Source organism: Canis lupus, chromosome 24, assembly GCF_003254725.2.
Source record: "Canis lupus dingo isolate Sandy chromosome 24, ASM325472v2, whole genome shotgun sequence".
NCBI classification, from domain to species: Eukaryota; Metazoa; Chordata; class Mammalia; order Carnivora; family Canidae; genus Canis; species Canis lupus.
In genome coordinates this window covers 1,565,305-1,575,876 of record NC_064266.1, presented here as the reverse complement: position 1 = coordinate 1,575,876, position 10,572 = coordinate 1,565,305, and the positions used below count along the sequence as shown (strand labels likewise).

General features: G+C 33.9%; 1 long non-coding RNA gene across 2 annotated transcripts in view; it reads left to right on the top strand.

Annotated features, from left to right (window-relative positions):
- Nucleotides 1-7,057: 7,057 nt before the first annotated feature.
- Nucleotides 7,058-10,572, top strand: part of LOC112673351 (uncharacterized) — a 64,755-nt gene continuing 61,240 nt past the window's right edge. For both annotated transcript variants that reach the window (XR_007405449.1, XR_003144739.3), the window contains exon 1: nucleotides 7,058-7,126. This is a non-coding gene — a long non-coding RNA (uncharacterized LOC112673351). The remainder of the gene's footprint in view (nucleotides 7,127-10,572) is intronic.

Genomic DNA, 10,572 nt, shown 5'->3' with positions numbered 1-10,572 from the left:
GTAGCGAGTGGAGGGGGATGGAGGGATCAGAAAAATGGATGGAGAGTGGGGAATACAGGCTTCCAGTTATGGAATGAATAAGTCATGGAGATGAAAGGCACAGCATAAGGAATATAGTCAATGGTATTGTAATTAGCTTTATATGGTGACAGATAGTAGTTATATATGTGGTAAACATAGCATAGCTTATAGAGAAGTTGAATCACTATGTTGCACCACCAAAACTAAAGTAATATTGTGTCTCAAGTATATTCAAATAAAAAATTTTAATTAAAAATTCCATTTTAAAAAATAAGTTAACTTCACTACTTATGTGTAGTTGGCCTTTTTTTTTTTTTCCAGCAAGGGACTTTAACCAACAGGATCATATTTACCAGACAATCTCCAAACCTCAATCAGCCTTAGTGTGTCACCAGCGGAGTCCAGTGGAGAAAAAACTGGGCTAGTCTGGGTGTCCATCTTTCCTACTCAAGAATCTCACTCTCTCAACCCTCTCCATTACTTGATTATGGTAGGGCTCATTTTTAAAAAATGTTTTTACTTAAATCCCAATTAGTTAACATACCATATTATATTAGTTTCAGGTGTACAAGATAGTGATACCATTCCATACACCACCTGCTACTCATCACAAGTGCACTCCTTAATTCCTATCACTGATTTAACTCGACCCCTACCCATCTCCCCTCTGGTAACCTTCTGTTTGTTCTCTGTAGTTGAGTCTGTTTCTTAATATGTGTTTCTCTCTCTCTTCCCCCACTTTTGCTTGTTTGTTTTGGTCCTTAAATTTCACACATGAATGAAATTATATGGTATTTATCTTTCTCTGACTTATTTCACTTTGCATTATACTTTCTAGCTCCATCCATGTTGTTGCAAATAGCAAGATTTCATTCTTTTTTATGATGGAATATATATGTGTGTGTGTGTGTGTGTGTGTGTGTGTATGTGTGTGTGTGTGTGTATATATATATATATATATAATATCTCCTTTACCATTCATCAATCAGTAGGCATTTGGGCTGTGTCCATAATTTGGCTATTGTAAATAATGCTGCTATAAACATTGGGGTACACGAATCCCTTTGAAATAGTGTTTTTATATTCTTTAGGTAAATAACCAGTAGTGCAATTGCTGGATTGTAGGGGTGTTCTATTTTTAACTTTTTGAGGAATCTCCATACTGTTTTCCACAGTTGCTTCACCAGTTTGCATTCCCACCAGTAGTGCATAGGTGTTCCTTTTTTTCTCTATATCCTCACCAACACCCATTGTTTCTTGTGTTGTTGAGTTTAGCCATTCTGAAAGGTGTGAGGTGGTATCTCATTGTAGTTTTGATTTGCATTTCCCTGATGGTAAGTGATGATAAACATCTTTTTATGTGTCTGTTGTCCATCTGGATGTCTTTTTTGGAGAAATGTCTGTTCATGTGTTCTCCATTTTTTAATTGGGTTCTTTGTTTTTTGGGTGTTGAGTTTTAGAGTTGTTTATATATTTGTGGTAGAGCTCTTCTACTCAAAGTCACATGTTCTATAAAACTGTTGGGCATTGTGCAGAGTGACATAATCATTTTTATGGCTACATTCATTGAGGGTTGCTTTTTTTAAAAAGATTTTATTTATTTATTCATGAGATAGATAGAGAGAGAGAGGCAAAGAGAGAAGTGGGCTCCATGGAGCCCAATGTGGGACTCCATCCCGGGACTCCAGGATCATGCCCTGGGTGAAGGTGGTGTTAAACCACTGGGCCACCTGGGCTGCCCATTGAGGGTTGCTTCTTAGCATAAAATTAAAAAGTATGGGCTCTGGCCACAAGCCCACTCAGCTCTGACACTTCTTCGTTATGTGGCTTTCAGAGTTACTTAACCTCTCATAAACCTACCTATAAAATTAGAACAGTAAGACCATATACTTCACTGAATAGTTATAATTAAGTTATAAAATGCACATAGAGACTGAGAACTATCCAGGGCATACTATAAGCATTTAATGAATGATAGTCCAATGTGAAAACTAAATAAAATACTAGTTACCTCCTGGAGGGGTTTGCCTTTAACATCAGACTTGATAAAAATGTCAGAAGATTTTAAGTGTGACTAAACCAATATTCATAAATAAACATGCTCATATATATACGCACATATAGTTGCTCCACATCCTCACCAGCATTTGATATTGTCTGTGTTCAAAAATTTCGCTATTCAGAGAAAGATTCATAAGATACCTTATTGTTATTTTAATTTTAATTTTCCTCATGACATATGCTTACTTACTCTTTGTTTATCTTCTTTGATAAGCTGTCTCTTAAGATGATAGGCCCATTTTCAATCAGATTGTTGGGTTTTAAGAGTTCTTTGCATATTATGGATAATAATAATTTATCAGATGTATCTTTTGCAGATATTTCCTCCCAGTCTCTCCTTTTTTTTTCTCAATCTCTTGACATTTTCCTTTGCAGAATAAAGGTTTTTAATTTTAAATAAAGTCTAACTTATCAACTATTTCTTTCATAGATCATGGTTTTGATGTTGTATCTAAAGTTATCTAATGTCGGGATCCCTGGGTGGCGCAGCGGTTTAGCGCCTGCCTTTGGCCCAGGGCGCGATCCTGGAGACCCGGGATCGAATCCCACGTCGGGCTCCCGGTGCATGGAGCCTGCTTCTGCCTCTGCCTGTGTCTCTGCCTCTCTCTCTCTCTGTGACTATCATAAATAAATTTAAAAAAAATTAAAGTTATCTAATGTCATTGAGATTTTCTTCTAATGTGATCTTCTAGAAGTTTCATGGTTTTGTGTTTTATATTTGGGTCATACGATTAATTTTGAATTAACTTTTATGAAGGGTGTAAAATCTGTGTCTGATTTCTTTCTCTTTTTTTTTTAACTTGTGTGTTGTTCCAAGACCTTTTAATACCTTTTTATTACCTTTGCTCCCTTGTCAAAGATATTGGATTATATTTATGTAGGTCTATTTCTGGGCTTTCTATTCTGTTCCATTGATTTATTTGTTTATTCTTCCATGAATATCACACTGTTTTGGTTACTGTACCATTATTATAAAACTTGATATCAGATCATGTCAGTTCTCCAATTTTATTCTTCAATATTGTGAATTTTAGGTCCTTTGCTTCTGTATATAAACTTTAGAGTCACTTTGTTGCTATCCATAAAAAAGCTTTCTGGGATTTTTATTGGAATTTCATTGAATACCTAGGTCAAATTGGGAAAAACTGGCCTCTTGATATTTTCTTATCCATGAATAGGTTATTTATTTGTTCTTTGATTTCATTCATCAGAGTTTTGCAGTTTTTCTTATATAGATCTTGTACATAATTTGTTAGATTTATACTTAAGTGCTAATATAAGTGGTGCTGTTTTAAAATTCAAATTCCCTTTGTTCATTGTTAGTATTTAAGGACACATTTGACTATTTTTTTTTTACATTTGACTTTTTTATATTAACCTGCAGCCTTGCTGTTATTATTTACTACTTCCAGTCTGTTGCTTTTGTTGATTCTTAAAGATTTCCTACATAAATAATTATGCCATTTGTGAATACAGATAGTTTTATTTCTTCCTTCTCAATCTGTATACCTTTTGTTTCTTTATCTTATTATGTTATCTAGGACTTCCACTATGATATTGAAAAGCAGTAGTGAGAGGGAGCATCCTTGCTTTGTTCCTGGTCTGAATGGGAAATCTTCAAGTTAGTCATCATTAATATGATGTTAGCTATAGACTTTTGTAGATACTCTATTTTGTAGATACTCTTTACCAAGGTGAGGAAGTTCCCCTCTATTTTTATTTTGCTAAGAGTATTTATTATTAATGAGTGTTGTATTTTGTCAAATGCTTTTCTTACATCTATTAATATTATCATATGATTTTTCTTCTTTAGCCTATTGATGTAGGGGGTTACATATTATTTATTGATTTTTGAGTGTTGAGTAAGCCCTCCATAACTAGGATAATTCCACTTGGTTGTGGTATATAATCACTTTTATATATTGTTGGATTAAATATTTTAATGTTTTGCTGATGATTTTTACATCTATGTTTATGAGAGATGTTAGTCTGTAGTTTTCTTTTCTTGTAATATTTTCATCTAGTATTGGCATTAGAGTAATCCTGGCCTTATAAAGTCAGTCAAGAACTACACATTCTGCTTTTCTTCTCTGAAACAAATTACAGAGAATGGATATAATTTATTCCTTAAATGTTTGATAGAATTCACAGTGAATCCATCTTGTCCTGTTGCTTTCTGTTTGGAAGATTATTAATTATTGATTCAATTTCTTTAATATATTTATGACTACTCAGATAGTCTATTCTGTGAATTTTGGCAAATTATATCTTTCAGGGAATTGGACCATCTCAAGTAGATTATCAAATTTGTGGGCATAGAGTTGTTTGTAGTATTTCTTTATTATCCTTTTACTGTATGTAGAACTTATAATAACATCCTTTCATTCTTAATGTTAGTAATTTGTGTCCTCTCACTTTTTTTCTTAGTGGACCTGGCTGATGTTTATCAATTTTATTGATCTTCAAAAAAAAAAAAAAAGCAGCTTTGTATTTTGTTGATTAGCTTTATTGATTTCCTGTTCTCAGTTTCAAAATTAATTTCATTACTTTCTGCTCTATTTTTTCTCCCATTTATTTTAGATTTAATTTGCTCTTCTTTTTTTAATTTCCTAAGGTGGAAACCTAAATTACTGATTTTAGATCTTTTTTCTGATATAGTTATTCAATGCTATATATTTCCTTCTATGTACTGCTTCTACCTCATCAACAATTTTGATGTTCTGTTTCCATTTTTATTTATTTTTAAGTTACTCTTGATATTCCTTCTTTGACACATGTTTTTTATTGTGTGTTTAATCTCCATGTATTTTGGGATTTTTTCAGTTACTGGTTTTTAGTTTAATTGCATTGTGGTCTGATAGCAGACGTTTTATGATTTTTGTTTTTTTACATTTGTCATGGTATGTTTTATGATTCAGAATGTGATCTATCTTGGTGAATGTTCCTGGTGAACTTGAGAAGGATGTGTATTCTGCTGTTGTTGGATAAAGTCATCTACAGATGTTGAGTATTCTCCGTTAATTGATGGTGGTGTTAAGTTCAACTGTTCTTACTGATACTTTGCTGTACCTATTCATTTTTGATGGAAGGCTGTTGAATTCTTCAACTATGATAGTGCATTCCTCTCTTTCTCCTTGCAGTTCTATTAGTTTTTGCACTGTGTAGTTTAACACTCTGTTGCTAGGTGCATACACATTAAAGATTGCTATGACTTCTTGAGGAAATTGACACATTTATCATTACGTAGTGCCCTTCTTTGTCTCTGATAACTTTTCTTGCTTTGAAGTCTACTCTGTCTGAAATTAATATAGCTATTTCTGTTTTATTTTCATTAATGTTAACATGGTATATTTTTCTCTACTCATTTACTTTAAAAAAAGATTTATTTCTTTACTTGAGAGAAAGAGAGAGACAGAGAGAGACAGAGGGTGGGGGAGCAGAGGGAGAGGGAGAATCTTAAGCAGATTCCCCACTGATTGCAAAGCCCAACAAGGAGCTCAATCTCATGACCCAGAGATCATGACCCAGGATGAAATCCAAAGTCAGGCACTTAACCCACTGAGCCACTGAAGCACTCCTCTATCCATTTGCTTTTAAATATTTAAAGTAGGCTTCTTGTAGACAACCTATAGTTGGGTCTTGGTTTTTGATTCATGTTGATAATCTCTGTCTTTTAATTGGTGCACTTATTGATTATTGATATAATTGGATTAATATCTACCATATTCATTACTATTTCCTATTAGTAACCCTTTGCTTTGTTTCTATTTTTGTCCTCCACTCTTTTTCTGTATTTTGTGGTTTTAATTGGGCATTTTATATAATTCCATTTTATCTCTTTTCTTAGCTAAATAGGTATACTTAAAAAAATCTTTTTAATAGTTGTCTTAGTGTTTGCAATATACATTTATAACAAATCCAAATCCACTTTGAAATAACAATATAACACGTCATAGGTGATGTGAGTACCCTATAATAAAGTAATATTTTATTTCACTTTTTCATTTCCTGATGGCCTTTCTTTCTTTATTTACCTTTCTGTCTGTATACCATTTATATTTCTGTCCCATATAATTTTCCTTTTTTCTAAAGAATTTATCCTAACATTTCTTTCAAGGCAGGTATACTGGCAACAAATTCCCTCAATTTTTGTTTGCCTGAGAAATGCTTTCTGCCTCCTTCACTTTTCCTGCCAAAATCACAGGTGATTTTTCTCTGATATTTACTGTCGGAACCTGGTTTAATTAACTCTTGGAGGTAAATCCTATCATATATAGGGCCCCTTTATAACTGGATCCCCTGAAGCTTTTAACTCTCAGAGTTGTCTGCACTGAGCTTTCAACAATTCTTCAATTACAGTTCAGGTACTCCATCCCTGGTATTGATTCCCATGGTGGTTTCCACTTGGAAGTCTCTGCTCTGGTAGCTGCATTCACTTTTTCCAGAGCAAGAGATTCAGGAAAGAGAGAGAGAGAGAGAGAGAGAGAGAGAGAGAGAGAGAGAGAACACAAACCTTTATAACTTTATTTCAGGGATAGCATACCATCATTTATGTCATATGCCTTAGTCACACAGACCAACTCTGGGAAGAGATAGAAGGAGACTCCACAAGGGTAAGAATTCCAAGAGGCAGAGATCACTGAGGACCATCTCAGCTAAGATGACAGTGGCTAAGACAACACTATACAATTATTGGGCTGGGAAGGACCCTGAAGGTCAACTCAAGAAAGTTGATTTGTCCCTGGACCTCACAACTGCCACATTTTGCCAGCAGTTGAAAATGTGGGATAAGGATGAATGTTATGTTCTACTTCTTCATTTTACTGAGAAAGAAATAGGGACACTGAGAAAGAAAGTAAAGCGACTCATCCATCTACAGTCATTTGGAAGGGACAATTGAGGCTTTTATGGTCATTCTTACTCCACTGATCTTCCAATGAGATAAGATGATCTCATAATGCTTTCACATTATGATCACTATAATGATATCCATATTCCACAGAGAGTCCAAAGCAAGGCAAAGGAGTTGCCCTCATGAAACCAAGTTAGTGTTTCAACTTCTATTCTCCCTCTCTCATCCTTGCTGAGACTAGATAGCACATCTTAGTTATAAGAAATAAATAGCAATTTAAATTTTAAACATAATTTCTTCTCTTAGCTATGAAAAGGACACATCTAAGGAAAACTCAAAGCATGTCAGGAGGGACATAAAAACTTTTGCTTCCTAATAGACAAGTTTACGATACTTTAAATGTTTTCAGTCTGTAACAAGTTAAAAATAAATGTGTCCATCTGCTTTTTTTTTTAATCTGTCTTTTTTTTTTGCCGTATGATGTCCTCGCTTTAGGAAGAATTAAAAAAAACAGTGTGTTTTATGAAAATATAGATTAAAAATGTCCAGGGATGTAATTATTGGACCATTTTCCTTCAAATGCAATAGTATGAAGTTAACAAAAATAGTTGTAATTCCTGAAAAAATACTTTTTATATTAATGCCCTGCTTTTTATCTTTAAAGGCTTTTTTGGACAGTTCTGCCTAATTAAAAAATATATGAAACCTTGCTAGATGCTCTGGCAGAGCCATTTCTCTGAGGTGGTGATATTTCTGTCCAGCTACCACTAAAGCAGGTGGAAGGCATCTAGAGTCAGTGTGCTTTTCAGATTTTAGTGTAGCCTGAAATTAAGTTGGGGTAAAGAAAAATTGCAAAGAAGGCCAAGGACAAGTGTAAGTAGCTCTGACCACAGTGAAGTAAGGATAGAGTAGTCTTAATTTTCAAGACAATCATTGGGGTCAATCGTATGTCTTCTTGAGTTGTATTGGGAAGCCAAAACATTAGCAGAGAAATGTCTTAGGATTCAAAGAAAATCCTGAATAATTTGACAACAGAATATTCTCAGACAGCTTTTCTTTTTAAAATCAGGACTCCTGCCCTGTCACACACTCGCAACCTCACTCTCACTGATATTTACCCCAAGTGGGCCTGTGTTAATTTAGTTCTTAGGTTCCAGTTATTGGGTTCTCTGACTGAAGTCATAACTCATGGGGTTTTACTGATGTGTGAGGTGCTGCCTAACCTGGAGTAGGTTCACCATAAGCGTTTTTTTGAAACAGCCCAAGAAGAGACTAAAAGTCACAACATGGTATCACAAACAGAAGTCCCCTTTCAATGACCTATACCACAGCCTCATTTAACCTATTTGTCAGTGAGCAGCATAGGGTCAGTCTTTTAGGGTTTTTGAGTCACTATAACAAAATACTACAGACTGGATGGCACATGAACCACAGATTTATTTCTCATAGTTTCGGAGGCTAAGAAGTTCACTATCAAGGCAATGACATGTCAAATTCTGTTGAGAGCTCTTTTTCTGATTCATAGTAGGTGTCTTCTTGCTGTGTCCTCCACATGGCAGAAGGAAAGCCTCTTTCCTAAGGCACTAATCCCATTTATGAAGGCTCCACCCTCATGATTTAAGGCACTTCCCCAGGGCCCCACCTCTAAATACCATCACACCAGGCATTAGGATTTCAACATATGAATTTTGATGGGGCACATACATTCAAACCATAGCAGAGAGATTTTTGAAGAAATGATGGAACAGAGGGAACTGTGGGATGGGAGGTAAAATGTCTATTTTTTGTCTACTATACATCATTTCTGCATATATATGGTGCTTAAGTCAGGATTAGTGTCCAATTAGCCTGCAAATGCTGAAACTACATGACCTGTAAATCAGCATGCTTTTACAGGAATTGTATTTCAGTTTTACATCAGATATGCCTCAATTTGAAACTCCTAATTAACGAGTGAATACTCATTAGTTTTTAGTATGGTATTACATGAAGACAACGATTAATGTTTTCTTGTAAAAAAAACAGTAACAAAATACAGACCATGAGTCAAATTTTGGCCAGTTTGGCAATAACATTTTTGTGTAAATGGACTTTAAAGTTTAATAGATAAATTGGATAATATATTTTTTTGGTTGAATAGTTCCCTACAAAATCACACAAAAGGATTATACATATGTTGGTAGAAATAACCCAGAGAACCAAGTAACACACAAAAGCTTTCCTACAACAGAAGATGGTTATGCTATAAATAGTTTAAGATGAGCTTTCCTTTGAGTGACTATTTTATTATCTGGTATTAGGTAGTTTTTATTCAGTAACTTATGTTCTGTTCTCTATTACTGAATATTTATTGTATTTTCACTTAGAGTAAAATTGATTTTAAAAAGAAATAGTAAGAAGTTTTGTTGCTGTTAGTTTCCTTTTGTAAATAAATATTTACCCAAAGCATAAAATTTCTCTTTGAACTAGAGAGGTTTCAAATGAGAGAAATGCTCCAAGTCACAGCTCATGTCTGCATGTGACTGCCCACTCAAATGTCTTTATAACATATGTATAGTCATTTAAATAAATAAATGTATTGTCATTTAAATAAATAAATAAATAAAATGTATCAGTGTAATATCAAATACAAATAGATGCACATGTGATATATGCATACTTATTCTGTCCAAGTGTACTGGGACATCTCTTAAAACATTCTGAATTTACTAGGCTTGTCTGTTTTTAGATCAACTAAAGCCATAGGCATTTTTGGGGTTATAATTTGGTTATCTGACATTCATGATTTTTTCTGTGATGAATTAAATATGGTTATTTATGTGAAAAATCCTAACAAGATAATGGAGTATTATACACAAGACTTTTTGTAATTAAGACACTATTATTCAAATATCTATTAAAACTACTTAACTAAAATAATTACCAATCACTCTAAAGCAACATAATCCATGTTAAAAATTTTGTATTCCCATTAATTTAGCAAGCAATTTCTAGAAAATAATCCTATGAATGTTTGCAAAGTAATGCTGTTTATGGAAGCAAAAATTGGAAATGACATAAATGTCCAGAAATAGGGGATTAGTTAGATATTATGTTGTGAGAGACAATGTTCATACTACTATATTAAGCAAAAAACCAGATTACATATGCATCCTTTGACCAATTTGACTGTGTTATTTTCAGTTTCTAAAATATATATATTCAATGTTCATATAGTTCCTAAATGTAAAGAATCATACATGTCATGTCCATACATATATGGACATATATGGACAATACACCTATGTATTATGTACATGTATAGCATGAAAGTGATTAATTGTCATCATTGGGAAATAGCACTTTGTTATCTGAGAATTTATTGTGCTCATACTTTCTGAGGGAAAATGAATTTGTCTATATTTACTTATTTATTTTGCCTGAATGTTTTCACTGATTAAAATGTCCCTGCACCCTAAAGTCTACTCAGTCTCAGATGTTGGCAGTGGCGCAACCCACAAACCTTCATGACCTTTATATGCAGTCATTCTTTGTTTTGAGTATAAAACAAGAAATGTAAAGAAGCACTTGCCTGGGGCCTGAATTGTGTTAATCTCAAGATGGAAGGATCATGTTGTGGCATATGTTCGCTAACCTTG